General features: G+C 31.1%; 1 pseudogene; it reads right to left on the reverse strand.

Annotated features, from left to right (window-relative positions):
- Positions 1 to 346: 346 nt before the first annotated feature.
- Positions 347 to 14,352, reverse strand: LOC122499842 (annotated as a pseudogene).
- Positions 14,353 to 16,951: the final 2,599 nt, after the last annotated feature.

Genomic DNA, 16,951 nt, shown 5'->3' on the forward strand with positions numbered 1-16,951 from the left:
CTCCACGATTACAAATATCTAAAATTTATTATAAAAAACATTTTTTCAAGAAAACTGTAACGTAACTCGAAAACTGCACTGTAAAAAAGAAAAAATTTAAAATTACTACTTTGAAGCTGGATCCGAATTCTTACCTGCTTTGAAAGTAACACAAATGCTAGAAAATGTATGCCCGGTTCCACCAACCTCGATTAAGTATACGGAAGAGCCTACGCGCCACGAGGTCTTCTTTTGCTAATGTCGTTTTAGCTTCTGAAACATAGGAACACGTTCGATGGTTCGCTGGTTCGATAAAGTGATTGTTACTAAATAAGAAATTTAAAATAACAAATAAAAATGAACCAAATTAATTGTAATTGACAATTTTAATGTAATAAAATATGTTTTAGATATTATTTATAACAGATATTAATTACGAGGTAAATTAGGTGCTTTAAAAAAATCATGTAATTAACATTGTATACGTTTTCTCCTTATGTACAAAGATTTCAAAAGTTGCGTAAATGCGTATTACCAAATAGTATACTTATATTCTAAATGGCTGATAAATCGGTTTAACAGTTTTTAAACAAGTCAAATGGCTTTTTTGCACTTTGGCTTTTTCACCCCGTTCTACTCTAACAATTTTTAAAAGAACTGAAAAATTCAAATGAATGGAGAAAAAATAATTTCGAAGAGGCATTTGCGTAGTAATTTTCTATATTACAAAAAGCAGATCCACCTATCTACAATTCCTTCAAAATTAGCTTACTTCTGTCAATAGGCTGACAAGCCTTAATTAAATTAGTAATGTCCTTGTCATTTAGGTAACTAAGTATTATTTCACTATAGCATTGTCGTGACCCGTGAAAGTTGTTATATAACAGAGGAAGAATTTTATAACATTGGTCTAGTAACTCTATTCTTCTCATACCCTTTATGAAATTAAAGTTTATCATGTTGCCATAAATTGGAAACTGTTTCGTAATCAAATGATTTTAGAGTCTGCACTATATTCTCATTTTTCATGTACAATGTTAATAGCCAATCTTTACTCAATATGTCAAAGAACGAAATCTCTGTATTATTAATCTTTTCATGCTTTAAAGATAATACTTCTTCCTCGCAACCTCTCTCACATTTACACACGTGCCATTCTTTCCTATGTAGATATTTTTCGCCTACAAATAAATTTGCTATTTTTCTTTTAATTAAATGACAGTCAATATCGTGACGCAAAGTAGAAAGTAACGAGACATAATAATTATAATCAACTTCGGCGCCAAATTCTAACAACAATTTAACAGTCTCTTTCAATTTATTTTTAACAGCAATATGCAAGGCGGTGTTTTGATTCTTATTTGTTTCATTTACATCAGCTCCTTGAATTAAAAGCATTTTACAAACGTTAGTATTTCTTTTCTGAGAAGAAAGATGGAGTGGTGTGTCGCCTTCATCATTTTTACCATCAATTTCGGCACCAAATTCTATCAATAATTTAGCAGTCCCTTCGTGACCATTTTCAGCTGCAATGTGAAGAGCGGTTTCTCCATACCAATTTACTGCATTTACATCAGTTCCTTTAATTAAAAGCATTTTACAGATTTCTTTATTTCCTTTTCTAGCAGAAACATGAAGTGGTGTGTCGCTATTATTATTTTTGCATTCAATTTTGGCACCATATTCAAGCAATAGTTGAACAGTTTCTTCATGACCAAAGTAAGCTGCAATGTGCAAGGCGGTTCTTTGATACTTATCTACTGCATTTAAATCAGCTCCTTTAATTAGGAGAATTTCACAGATTTCTTTTTTTCCTTTTCCAGCAGAAACATAAAGTGGTGTTTCGTCACTAATATTTTTACAATCAACTTCGGCACCAAATTCTAGCAATAATTTAACAGTCGCTTCACGACCATTCTCAGCTGCAATGTGCAAGGCGGTGTTTTGATTCTTATTTATTTCATTTACATCAACTCCTTTAAGTAAAAGCATTTCACAGATATCTTTATTTTCTTTTCCAACAGAAACATGAAGTGGTGTGTCGCCTTCATCATTTTTACCATCAATTTCGGCACCAAATTCTAGCAATAATTTAACAGTCTCTTCATGACCATTCTCAGCTGCAATGTGCAAGGCGGTGTTTTGATTCTTATTTATTTCATTTACATCAACTCCTCGAATTAAAAGCATTTTACAAATTTTTGTATTTCCATTCACAGCAGAAAAATATAGTGGTTTTTCTCCATAATTATTTTTACATTCAATTTCGGCACCAAATTCTAGCAATAATTTAACAGTCTCTTCATGACCATTCTTAACCGCAATGAGCAAGACGGTATTTCGATAGCAATTTACTGCATTAACATCAGTTCCTTTAGTTAAAAGCATTTTACAGATTGCTTTATTTCCTTCTATAGCTGAAAAATGTAGTGGTGTGTCGCCATAAATATTTTTACTATCAACTTTAGCACCAAATTCTAGCAATAGTTGAACAGTTTCTTCATGACCAAAGTAAGCTGCAATGTGCAAGGCGGTGTTTTGATTATTATTTATTTCATTTACATCAGTTCCTTTAGTTAAAAGCATTTTACATATTGGTTTATTTCCTTTTTTAGCTGATAAAAATAGTGGCGTGAAGCCATAATTATTTTTACATTCAATTTCGGCACCAAATTCTAGCAATAATTTAACAGTCTCTTCATGACCATTCTCAGCTGCAATGTGCAAGGCGGTGTTTTGATTCTTATTTATTTCCTTTACATCAACTCCTCGAATTAAAAGCATTTTACATATTTCTGTACTTCCATTTTCAGCAGACAAATGTAGTGGTTTGTCTCCAAAATTATTTTTACAATTAACTTCGGCACCAAATTCTAGCAATAATTTAACAGTCTCTTCGTGACCATAGTTAGCCGCAATGTGCAAGGCGGTGTTTTGATTCCAATTTATTTTATTGACATCAGCTCCTTGAGTTAAAAGCATTTTACAGATTGCATTATTTCCTTTTCTAGCAGAAATATAAAGTGGCGTGGAGCCATAAATATTTTTATAGTCAACTGTCGCACCAAATTCTAGCAATAATTTAACAATCTCCTCACGACCATTGTCAACTGCAATGTGCAAGGCAGTTTCTTGATCACAAGTTACTGCATTTACTCTAACTCCTTTAGTTAAAAGCTTTTTACATTTTTTTTCATTTCCGTTTCTAGCAGAAGCATGAAGTGATTTGTCGCGATTATTATTTTTACATTTAATTTTGGCACCATATTCATACAATATTTTTACCAACTCTTCAGATTTTTTTTCAAATGCAATGTGCAATGCGTAATCTTTTTCATGAATATCAGCATGATGCTTTAAAATTTCTTTAACAATCATTAAATTTCCTGCATTAAGTGCATGGAACAAAATGCTTTCCCTCTTCTTATCTTGATCATTAATTATAATTTCCTCTTTTAAAAGCTCCTTTACAGTTTCTAGATGTCCTTCATAGATGGCACATCGAAGATTAATTATATTGTTTGGAATTATCTGCAACAATACAAATACAAAAGATTTTAATAAATGAAAGCTATTTACTATGTATTAAATAGATCAATTTCCAATTTTCTTTAGTAATGTTTAATTTTATATTTTAATAATTGAGGCATTACACGTCAGAAATATCACGATTTGCAAAGGGTATGCCGATTTGCGCAATACTTCGTGGGATTATAGTTCTATATAAGAGACTTCTTTCCCCCAAATTTTGTAAAAAAAATTCAAAATTGTTGAAGATACGCCATTTTGAATTTTAATGTTAATTTCATAAAATTTTGAATATCTCGGAATATTGTTTATGGATTTTTATGAAATTTACACATTTTTCAGGTAAAAGAATGTACTTTAAAATGCAAATAAAGTTAATAAAAAAAAATTAATTTTTAAATTAAAAAATTTTTAAAAAATTTTTTAAACAATTTTTTGTTTATTTACTCCTTTCTGAGAAAAATGTTATTAACATATTTGGATCCTTGTGAATTCACCTTTAATTTCATAAAAAAAAATTTATGGAGACTCAACTGGTTCCGGAGATATTGAATTTTTTGTAAAAAAAAGCGTCGCCGCGCCATAGCACCATACTGCACAAGTCGCGTAGTACGTTACCGCAGTCGTACATTGCTGCTGTAACTATGACTATTTTTTACAAAAAATTCAATATCTCCGGAACCAGTTGAGTCTCCATCAATTTTTTTTATGAAATTAAAGGTGAATTCATAAGGAATCCAAATATGTTAATAACATTTTTCTCAGAGAGGAGTAAATAAACAAAAAGTTTAAAAAAATTTTTTTAAATTTTTTTATTTAAAAATTAATTTTTTTATTGACTTTATTTGCATTCTAAAGTACATACTTTTACCTGAAAAATGTGTAAATTTCATAAAAATCCATAAACAATATTTCGAGATATTCAAAATTTTATAAAATTAATATTAAAATTCAAAATGGCGTATCTTCAACAATTTTGAATTTTTGTTGAAAAAATTTGGGGGAAAGAAGTCTCTTATATAGAACTATACTCCCACGAAGTTTTGCGAAAATCGGCATACCCTTTGCAAATCGTGATATTTCTGACGTGAAATGCCTCAATTCGAAATTTAATTTTAAATATATAATTAAGGAGGTTCTATCGATAATTGATTTAATGAACATATTTTGATAAAACTTGATGTGCTGCTAGATAAAGTTATAATATAAAGGCGTAGTTAAATTTTTGAGACCTCTAGGTACCTATGAAAAAAGTTATAAACATTTTTGATTTTCAACATTTAACATATTTGAGTGAGGGAGAAGGTGTAATAAATTTAAATATCCTTACTCTCTTACTCTTGTACGTTACCATGGCAACCTGCAGGCAGACAGACAGGCTGCAGAGGTCTGAACGCTCCATTATGGGAATTGAGTAGTTTGTCATATATATTTACATTCTGCAAAGTATTAAATGAACAGATATTGATCTAAATTGTTTAAATACTAAACCGATATGCAATAATTACATATATCTGTTAAAACGATGGGGGTACAAAAGTTTCAAAACGGAAGTTCCAATCGAAAAATTTCAAGAAAAAAGTTCCAAAATGAAAAGATCAAAAATTTATTTTTCCACAGTACAAAAGTTCTAAAGCCCAAAATGTCCAAAATATAAATCTACCAAAGTGTGAAATTTCCAAAAAAAAATTTCCATATAAAAAGTGTTGAATTGTTAAATAAGTGAAAAGTATTGGAGTTGTTTGAAAAAATAAAGCATCTCCAATATTTCACATTATTTTTTCCATCTGAATGCTTATAATACAGAAATCTTTCGATATGTAAATAATTTTTTTCTGACTTGTATTAATTCTATACCATAATTAAAATTTACAATTTATTATAATTTCACTGTTCACTATTTTATAGTTTGAATAAAATTTTTAATTGCACTTGAAGTTGCACTTTGAAATTAGAAAAATAAAAAAAACAATGTTTGGAAAAAACGACTATTGGAAAAATAATACTTTGGTAAAAATGGCCTTTGGAAAAATAATACTTTTGAAAAAATGTCATTTGGGAAAATAATAATTTGGGTCCTTCGGAATTGGAACTTCTGTTTTGGAACTTTTGACTTCATACCGTTAAAACAATTTATTGTCAATAGGTACCTGTGAGATTTACAATTAATCAATTTGTAAACAAACTTTACGTTTCATCTGATAATATAAACAACACTTATAACGTTTCCCTATATTAAAGAACCAGTTGAGACTAGTAGAAATTGAACATGGATCTACTGGTGTCAACTTGCTTTCCAAATTGAAAAACTTTTCCATGTAGCAATTCTACTGGTTTTAACTTGGAAATCCTATTTATGTAACTGACACGGATATCCAAGATAAAATTGAAATGGTTCTATCTTGGATTGTCCTCTTCAATTTTTGTTTCGACTTGTTTCAACATGGATTTCCAATCTTATCATTTCTACTTGTATTTCCAAGTTCGCACGTACTACAAGTATCAGCTTGCATTTCCAAATACAAAAATTAAGTTCAAGTATCTACTTGGTTCAATTTGGATTCTCGAATACTACATTTCACTTGTCCTGTCAAATTAAAAATCAACAAGCTTGAGTTTGGAATTTCCAACTCTAAATTTATATGTTACAGTGAAGGATTAATGTCATCTTGGTTTAATTTGAATCGGGGATGCATTCTATTTGGAATTTCAAGTTCAAATTAAAAGAGTTTGATTAATCGCTTATTGGAATTCATAAAATTGTCATTTTCGCCAATTGTTATTTTATAAATTGTTATTTTTGCAAAGAATTATTATTACAAATTTACATTTTTACAAATATTTATTTTAGTTAACTGTTATTTTGCAAATTTTATTTTTGCAAAATTGCATTCTTCGCAATTGACAGTTTTACAAATTGGTAGATACTTTTGATAATTGTTATTTTTTGCGAAACTGCTTTGTTGTGAATCATTATTTCTGCTAATTGTTGTTTTGCAAATTTTATTTTTTCGAATTTGCATTTCTCGAATTGATATTTTTATGAATTTGTTACTATTGCTATTTGTAATTTTGTGAATTTGGTAATTTTATAAAAATCTGTAGTTCACAATCAATGGAATTTTTTTAACACTGTTGAGTCATTTTGCGAATTTTAATTTTTACGAATTTTCTGTTTTTTATTTCGCTTAATGTTATTTTTTGCAAATTTTTGCAAAAAATTACAACGCGGTCAAATGACATTTGAGCAGAAACTTATTAAATATTTAATTAATATTTTTAACATAATAGCATATATTGCAAATCTATATAAATATTTTAAATTCTGCTTGTATTTTTATAGGTACTTACAAAAATTATAATATTTTACATAAACTTGCGTTTTTCAAAGTTGCAGCTTATATAGACAAGTCGAAAAATATTTCTCACGTCGATTCGATAGCCGTGGTCGTTAAGCGTTTAGATAGATAGGTCATAGGTGAGGGGTTCGATTCCCATAGGGTACAAGTTTTAATTTAATTCTTCCAGTTTAATAAAAATGTTTGTATGTTTGAAGTGTGCTAAGAATTTGAAGTTATTGATGGTCATAAGAATGTTTTATTATTTTTTCCACAAATTTTTTTTTTCAAAACTATCTGTTCAATTGTAACCACCTTGGATTTCCAATTATGAATCGATATCCAAGTTGAAACAAGATCATATTGTACAATGTAATCTACTTGGAATTTCCGGTTGACTGTAATGTTCAAACTGAAACCAGTTCATTTTGAACTTGACATTCCGAATTCAAACCAGCTGAAAATACATATCTACTGGTTTGAAATTGGAACTTACGTGACAATAACCAACTCAAAGCAAGTAGGCTCCTGATTCTACCCGGTTCTACTGGTTCTTTAATATAGGGTTGGCAACGTTGCATGCACTATGTACACATTAAATTTGAACTTTTCACTATTTATTGTATTAAGACTACAAAAGACATTCTATAACGTTCTAAATAACATAAAATTATAGGAAAACGATCGCTGAACACAATTATATACTTGCTGACTTGATTAAATTTCATTTTGTTGCTATTTTCGACCAATTAGCTTAGCTAGGCGGCCAACTTATAGGACCACTTTCCCCTATTTACAACTAGATTTGATTACTTATATCTAAACTTTGTGGTGGTCATCTTGAAGTCTTCTTCTTCTTCTTCTTAAATGACTTTTGGCTATGCCGACTGTCAGAACAAAACACTTAGGGTGGAGTCCCATGACAGCGTTTTGCGTTGCGTCGTAATGGGAGAAAAAAAGACGCAAATATACGTTTGCTGCATTCTCTCTCATTACAACGCAACGCAAAACGCTGCCATGGGACTGCGGCCTTAGGGTACGGTCCCATGATGAGCAGAAAACAGAATGCAAAGCAGAATTTCGTGAGTGCAAAAGAGATAGTCAGATATCACTATCCTTTCCACTCTCACGAAATTCTGCTTTGCATTGTGTTTTCTGCTCATCATGGGATCGTACCCTTAGAAGAATAAGAATTCTTCTTTCTTTCTTTTTGTTTAAATGGCCTCTTGTATAAGAATAAGAATTAAAAGTGTTCATGAAATTGGTTAATGTGAACAAAAATGGCGTCAAATACGCGATTCGGTAAACTATATAAATCTATGGCGGTTGACGAGCACGTGTCGGGAGGTAAAGATGTGAGGGTGGAGTCCCATGACAGCGTTTTGCGTTGCGTTTTGTAACTAGGCAATGAGTGTGAGGGTGAAGTCCCATTGAACCGTTTTGCGTTGCGTTTTGCAACTAGGCCATGAGTGCAAATATAGACAACATATATCTGTATCTCTCTCACACTCATGGCCTAGTTACAAAACGCAACGCAAAACGCTATCATGGGACTCCAGCCTAAAGCTGTATCTACATAAGGAAAAAAAAGTGAGAAACGCGCGACGCAAACGCGAGAAAAATACATGTCAATTTTTTGCGTTTCGCGTCTGCGTCACGCGTTTCTCATTTTTTTTCGTATTGTAGAGGCAGCATGAGAGAGATGGAGATATATGTTTGCTATATTTGCACTCATGGGCTAGTTACAAAACGCAACGCAAAACGCTGCCATGGGACTTCACCCTGATTTAAATATTTATTCTATTGCAAATATGGGTTTAAGTTCAAAAAAAGTCTGTTTAGAATCATTTCCTCCGAGTACTTGAAGTTATAGACACTTTAAAAAAACAAATAAGTAAAATTTAGAGAACTTAGACATTGTAAGGTGAATCCTCACTTAAATTAATGCTTGAGGGTGGAGTCCCATGGCACCGTTTTGCGTTGCATTTTGTAACTAGGCAATGAGTGTGAGAGAGATGAAAATATATGTTTGCTATATTTGCACTCATGGCCTAGTTACAAAACGCAACGCAAAACGGTGCTATGGGACTCCAGCCTCAGAACTGTACTTGGGAACGGTCAAAATCGAACTCCTCATCTTGAAGTCAGGCTGGAGTCCCATGACAGCGTTTTTCGTTGCGTTTCGTAACTAGGCCATGAGTGTGAGAGAGATACAGATATATGTTTGCTCTATTTGCACTCATTGCCTAGTTACAAAACGCAACGCAAAACGGTACCATGGGATTCCAGCCTCATTTGAATTTTTGATCAAAGGTTCGGATTCAGCGACCACAAAACATAAAATATAATGATAACACGTAATAAAAAAAAATTTAACACATTTTTGTCGCGAAAACTCTATTTTGAGGGCCAAACAACTAACCCCAGCAGAACGTATAATATTACAGCAATATTGAGAACACTGCCTTAACATTACCAATATTGCCTCAATGTTGTCAATGTTACTGGAACATTACGTGCTACTTTTAGTTAGAAAATAATAGAAAGAGTAAAAAAAGGTATAAAATTGAGATTTTACCAAAAATTATTGCTCTTTCAAAATTGTCATTTTACCGAATTGCATTTATCTGAATAACGAAATGTCACTTTTGCGAAACGCCATTTTTACGAATTGCCACTTTTGCGAAATATCATTTTTACGAATTGTCATTTTTACGAAATGTCACTTTTGTGAATCGCCATTTTTACGAAATTGACACTTTTGCGAAATATCATTTTTACGAATTGTCATTTTTGCGAAAATTGCTATAGTAAACTTGTATGCATATATAGATTTACTATAGCAAATTTTGCAGAAATGACAATTCACATAATGTGGTAATTCGTAAAAATGGCGGTTCGCGAAAGTGACATTTTGTTAAAATAACAGTTTGGATAATTAATGCAATTCGTTACAATGACAGTTCGGTCAAATTACATTTTGAGGAATAATCATGCGCCTCATTTCGTTGGACTGAAATTTCATTTATTCTCTACTCTAACTTTGAACTAAAAAATTATAATTTCTCGAAAAATATCATCTATAAATTTATAATAAACAAGTACATATTTCAAGAATTTTAAGTGTCCGAATTTTTTAAACTTTTGCAAAATATGAAAAAACAAAAAGTACAAAAAGTTTTTTGTCTCCAGAAATTAAAATTTTTTTAAAAGTTTAAGAAATTGTTAAATATTATATTTTTTTTCTATCAAAAAGAAGAAGGGAAAAATACAGGATTTTATGTGTTTTAGGGATTTTGTTAAATCTAAGTAGGAAACAAACAGATGGTTGTTGTTAAAACTTTATTTTTTACGATAAGGTTGCTACACGGAAAAACTTTTTTCAAGAGTTATTTAGAAACTTATTCAAGAACTCAGGATATGGAAAAGAAACAAGAAATGCTACAAAACCGTAGATAGAAATATTATTTTAAGCTGTTCGGGGATAACTGTAGTAAATTACTACATTCAACTACTTGTTGAATTTTCTTGAAAAAGTCCTGAACTGGTTTAAGAATAGAAAAATGTGAAATTAACGAAAAAAATTTGCCTGCGTGAGTAGTCGAACTTGAGACCTCGAGATTTTGAGAAAGATCTCTCCGCCTTAGTGTGCGGTCCCATGTTGAGCAGAAAACACAATGCAAAGCAGAATTTCGTGAGAGTGGAAAGGATAGTGATATCTGACTATCTCTCTTGCACTCACGAAATTCTGCTTTGCATTCTGTTTTCTGCTCAGCATGGGACTGCACCATAAAGGCCAACGCAGAATAGATCTGTAACCGGAACCGCAATCGTAACCGTAAGCGGAAGAATGAGTTAGAGAAGGATAAACAATATACCTATCCTTCTTTAACTCATTCTTACGGTCACGCTTACGATTGCGGTTCCGGTTACAGATCTATTCTGCGTTGGCCTTAATGCCACTCGGCTGTGGACGCGTTACGATATCATAGCTTTAGATCATATTTGAAGCGCTTAGAGCCAACAAGCGCTGTATGCCTATTGGTTACTCTACGTCTTCTTTCTTAAATAGTTCGGGACTTTTTCAGCGCGCAGACACTGAAGTATTCAGTCGCAGCGTCAAGAACAATTATTTCCAAGCCATTAGAAAAACACCTGAAAATTCTTTAATGAATATTGAACTTTTCTAAAAAATAGTACTAAATTTTTGTCCATATCCTGAGTTCTTGAATAAGTTTCGTAATAACTCTTGAAAAAAGTTTTTTCGTGTACGATTTTCGTTCGATAAAATTCCCTGACTTTTCCAGATTTCCTAGGGCTCAAAAATTATTTTTTTGCAACACTAACCTGTAAAATTGAATTATACACACAGAAAACTGTGTGTAAAGTGTTACTTTACACACCGCTAGCAGTGTGCAAAATGAATTCCAGTGAGTAATGTAATTTTCTGTGCGTAAAATAATTACCTAGCTTAAAATCCCCGTACAGGATCCTTAAAGGATCCTCTCGGGATACTGTGCAGGATCCCGACCGGATCCCGTACGGGATTTTTGGACAGGGTTCCTGTGCAGGTTCCGATGCAGGAACCTTAGCTATCAAAGGTTCCTGTACAGAAACACTTGCAGGATTCTGTACAGGAAATTTTTTAATTTTTTAAATTTTTATATGTTAAGCAACATTTGACATACATAGACTTCATATTTTAATATGTTAGGCTCGTATAACAATGTTGGACAGAAAAATGTATTGCGCATTCGAGAAACTCATAGAAAACTACTGCGCAGGAGTTAAGGGGACCCGCACCCGAAATTTCAACTATAACAGAATATAATTGAAAAAATTTGGTATATTTTTTTTCTGACACTATTTTGATTCAGAAATAAAGTGAACAAAGAAAAAAAAATTTCATGATTTTTTCGAAAATTAAAAAAATTTTTTTTTTTTATTTTTTTTGTAACTTTTGACAAAATTAAAATTTTACAAAATCCATGCCCTTAATTGTACAGGGGATTGTAAGGAACTCATTAAAACAAAAACCATTAAAAAATAATAAAATTTGTGAAAGAAGAAGCATTTTTTGTAAATTTATGGTATAACATTTCGATGTTATTCCATAAATTTACAAAAAATAAAAATAAAAATTTCACAAAATCCATGCCCTTAATTGTACAGGGGGTTGTGAGGAACTCAATAAAACAAAAACCATGAAAAAATAATATAATTTGTGAAAGAAGAAGCATTTTTTTGTAAATTTATGGTTTATAATGTTATACCATAAACTTATAAAAAATGCTTCTTCTTTCACAAATTTTATTATTTTTTAATGGTTTTTGTTTTAATGAATTCCTTACAACCCCCTGTACAATTAAGGGCATGGATTTTGTAAAATTTTAATTTTGTCAAAAGTTACAAAAAAAAATCCAAAAAAAAAATTTTTTAATTTTCGAAAAAATCATGAAATTTTCTTTTTTTGTTCACCTTATTTCTGAATCAAAATAGTGTCAGAAAAAAAATATACCAAATTTTTTCAATTGAGGCCTTGGATCCAATAACTCGCCCGACGCTCGGAGGAACGCGCAACTGCCAGTCAGTGAGCAGTGAGCGCCTCTGGGCCACTCACTGCTACCCGACTGGTATTAGCGCGTGTCTTCGAGCGTCGGGCGAGTTATTGGATCCAAGGCCTCAATTATATTCTGTTATAGTTGAAATTTCGGGTGCGGGTCCCCTTAAAAATATAAATTAATTAATTGAGGAAACTGTGTAGGATCCTTTACGGGTTCCTTACAGGATCCTTTATACTTAAGTACCTGCAGTTTACAAAACTGCAAAGGTTCCTGTACAGGAACCTTTGATAGCTAAGGTTCCTGCATCGGAACCTGCACAGGAACCCTGTCCCAAAATCCCGTACGGGATCCTGCAGAGGACCTGCACAGGATGTACGGGGATTTTAATAGCTGCGGGGTACTTTACGCATTCTTGTAAGTTTGATGAGAAACAATGAATAATAAAGCTTTTAAACAACAGTTTACAATCACATTTTTTTATTTTAGCTTCTAGAAACTTTCATTCAACAGTTTCTCCAATACACCTAAACTTACAGTAATATTGGCAATATTGTAGCAAGTTTACTTGTTTTAGTGTTGCAAAAAATTTCGAATGACACTCGACATTAAGTTTATTTTTAAGTTCTTAAACGTATATATATTTACTAAATAATAGGGTAAATTCTTTCATTTATAAACGTTTTTATTGTATTTAATGTATTTTAATTAATATTAGCACAATTAAAATTATTATTAGCGACAATAATGACTTACAAAATAAGATGCATAGGTAACGTTCATAAACTATGTAGACCAATTTTTTGGAAATTTTACCCCCCCCCCCACGTAGACGAAATTACATGTTTTAGCTCCATTTTTTCCTCTCTAGTAGAGAACACATTCCATGGTACGCGAACGTATGACGTCACCCATGCTATTCAAATGGGTGACGTCAGCACGACAACGTTCGCGTTCATCCAATGTAGACTCTACGCCAACTGCTTCGCGAACGTCGTTCGCGAATGTTAATCATGAGTTAGAAAAGGAAACAAATATATATCTCTGTCCTTTTCTAACCCATGCATTGCGTAATGCGTTCGCGAATGACATTCGCGAATTAGTTGTGCTTAGGCCTTTATGGTAGACAATTGCTTGACCCCCCTTTCCCCCTTGAAGTGCTACGTAGTTTATGAACGTTCCCATATTAGTTAGTTTCAAGAATGGTGCCACAGAAATATATTTTTATATTTGCCAAGTAGTTGTCTTGGAACTGGATATTATTACCTCCATGTTTTATTTCTTTTTTTTGAAAATATTAGTCTACTTTAAAAAAATTTATTTTTACCTCGGAATCCATTTTGAATTGTAGTTTTTGTTGAGAATTTTGCGTGGAAGACTGCAATAATGAGAACCAATTTGATGAACCTTTTGCCTGCAGATTCTGCAAATTTCGAATATCGAGGTGTAGGGATTTTACGGCCACCGTTTTCGGTTGCGTTCCTGGCTCCTGCTTTCCAGGAATCTGGTGTGATTACTTTATGTCTAATTTCTTTTCACATTTGTCGCAAACCATAATACAATCAATCTAGAATAAATGATTGCATAAGTTATGTAAATTAATTACAATTCAAATTTCATAATTTATATGAATAATCCCGCATAAATAAAAATAAATGAAATTAGTAAATATAAAAAGTGAGGTTATGTTTGCACTTTCATGGAAAAATAATTGAAAATTACTTACACAATTAGTAAAAGTAGAATTAACTTATTTCACAAAGGTTTTTTCTTTAAATAATTATGAAATTCACTTTGAAAGTAGAAATTCGATTATAATCTTCGAATTTCAATTTATCATTGTACTGTCACTGTAAAAAATCCTAAAAAAATTACACAGATTACCTCCACGTCTTAATATTAGTTTCTCTAATTTTGATTAGCTATGCTCATGGAGAATATCCAAAAAATTGTAAGAGTACAATCCCATGCTGGTAGAATAGTGGAGTAGTGTAATGGATTTGACCAATCAAAATAAGTCTTAAAAAATCCAGTCATCTGATTGCTCAAAACTGTTCCACTATTATACTATTCTACCACCATGGGACTGCACTCTAATTTTTGAAATTTCTCGATGGGAATTGGGAAATTTTGTTTTGAAAAGTTGTAAGCAACGTCACAGCTGTTGTTGATGCGGAATTTTGTGTGAAATTGTAAGTATAATGATAAATATAATGATTGTCATTTTTGCGAAAATTGCTATAGGAAATCTTTATGCATACAAGTTTACTATAGCAATTTTCGCAAAAGTGACAATTCGTAAAAATGGCGATTCGCAAAAATGACATTTCGTAAAAATGACAATTCGTAAAAATGATATTTCGCAAAAATGACATTTCGTAAAAATGACAATTCGTAAAAATGATATTTCGCAAAAATAACTTTTTGCAAAAGTAACAATTCGTAAAAATGGCAATTCCTAAAAATGACAATTCGCAAAAATGACTTTTCGCAAAAGTGACATTTCGTTAAAATAACAGTTCGGATAAATGCAATTCGGTAAAATGACATTTGGGGAATAAGGTCTAAGCACAACTGAGTTGGGTTTGGGAGACGGTTACGGGATATGTAAAGGCCTAAGCACAATAGGTTCGCGAAAGTTGTTCGCGAACGCAAAGCATGAGTTAGAAAATGAAAGAGATATATTTGTGTCCTTGTATAGGGTAAGTGTACTAATTCCTGCGGTATTTTGGTCAAGACGTCTTTTAACTATAAAATATAATTTTTATATTGATCAAATTGAACTTATGTCTTATTAAATTTGTAGTTTGTGTTATTAAGATATGTTTACAATAAATAACATCTCTAAAATATAATTTATTTTAATAAATTTAATGAATTAAAAATAATATTCAATGCGTTTAATTCTGCGCGTTTGAGTCAGTTGCTGCGCATCAGTTGCTGCGCGAATTTAATTCCTGTGGGTCAGTTTCTGCGCATAATTTCGTGTTTATGTGTATAATACCGCAAACTACTATGAAATCAAAATGGGACAATGATTTTAATCAATGTTTAATTGAATAGAATATAAATTTATTAAAAATAAATATATATCATATATTAACAAAAGTAACAAATAATTTCTGAATTATCACATTTTTGAAACATTTAGTTAAAACTTAATAACAGAATTCTTCCTTAATTAATTTATGTATTTATTAAATTTTCTTTAGTTTTTCCTCCATAATCTTCATTTTTTCTTTCATTTTCATAATTTTTTCTTGCTCTTTTTCAAAATAGATAGTCTATTGTAACCAGTCTTAGTTGATTTTCTGAGGGCGCAGAAATTAAATCAAGCCCAAATTCTGTGTTAATTACTACTCTTAAAAATAAAATATAATAACAGACAAAAATAAAGTAAAGTTTAATTTTTCTTTTAAAACAAGGTTTTCTTTATCTAAAATCATCATAATAATAACCACTTTAAGTCTAAAAACAATAATAAAGCCTTTTTTATGTAGGTATTTTTGCACCGCCAGCAAAGTTAGCAATGAAAATAAATAAAACCTTGAACACGTCAACTTTTAATTAAAATAAAATACATAAATATTAAGTTTTGGTATATACTTTCTATATCTATTTTAAAACTTACATCGTTAAGTAATTTTTAAAAAAAATTTCAAAATTATTTGTGCCCTGAACAAATGTATTCACTTAAATTATTAAAATGCCGCAGAAACTGAAGCACCCGCAGCAATTGACGCACTTACCCTATCTCATGCGTCTCGTTCGCGAACCTATTGTGCGGGGTGCTACTCTCTGTACCAAAAACATAAGTTCGAATGCTCATTATGCCGAATTTACAATTTAGAAATGACCAGATACGCGAATCCTCAATAACCTAAATTGTATATTGAATGAAATTCAAAAGTAGGGAATAATCATTTGATATATTCTGCATATGGAGAATATTATTTTAAACTAATTCTTTTTTTCCACAATTTGAAATTATTGCAATTTTTATTTTTGGAATTTCCACTTTACCTACATTTTAATAGATCGAAACGTAAAATATCAGAATTGACATTTAATTGAAATATGATGGAGAATAAATATATATTCACTGAATAAAAAGATTAAATAATTATTAAATGTTTGAATTTAATAAAAACATATTGTTCAAAAGTTACAGTGCGAATTGTACAGAATATATATTAATAAGAAATATAATTTGGCAGAATGTCGATTCGATCGATTTTATATTTGCAAGAAATTCAATTTGACAGAATATCAATTTATAAGAAACACGTTTTCGTAGAACTTTAACTTGTCAGAATTGTAATTTTGTAGAATATTAATATTGGCAAATCTAATTTTGGTAGAAATCTGCTTTATCAGAATGATCACATGTTCGAATCCTCAAAAGTTAGAATTCCATTTTTACCGAAAATGGATTCCACATAAATATTTGGCGCAAATTTTAAAATTCTGATTTCTGATTGGTCGATTTTAAAATTTGCGCCAAATATTTATGTGGAATCCATTTTCGGTAAAAATGGAATTCTA

This window comes from Leptopilina heterotoma, unplaced genomic scaffold (genome assembly GCF_015476425.1).
Source record: "Leptopilina heterotoma isolate Lh14 unplaced genomic scaffold, ASM1547642v1 Lhet_177, whole genome shotgun sequence".
NCBI lineage: Eukaryota > Metazoa > Arthropoda > Insecta > Hymenoptera > Figitidae > Leptopilina > Leptopilina heterotoma.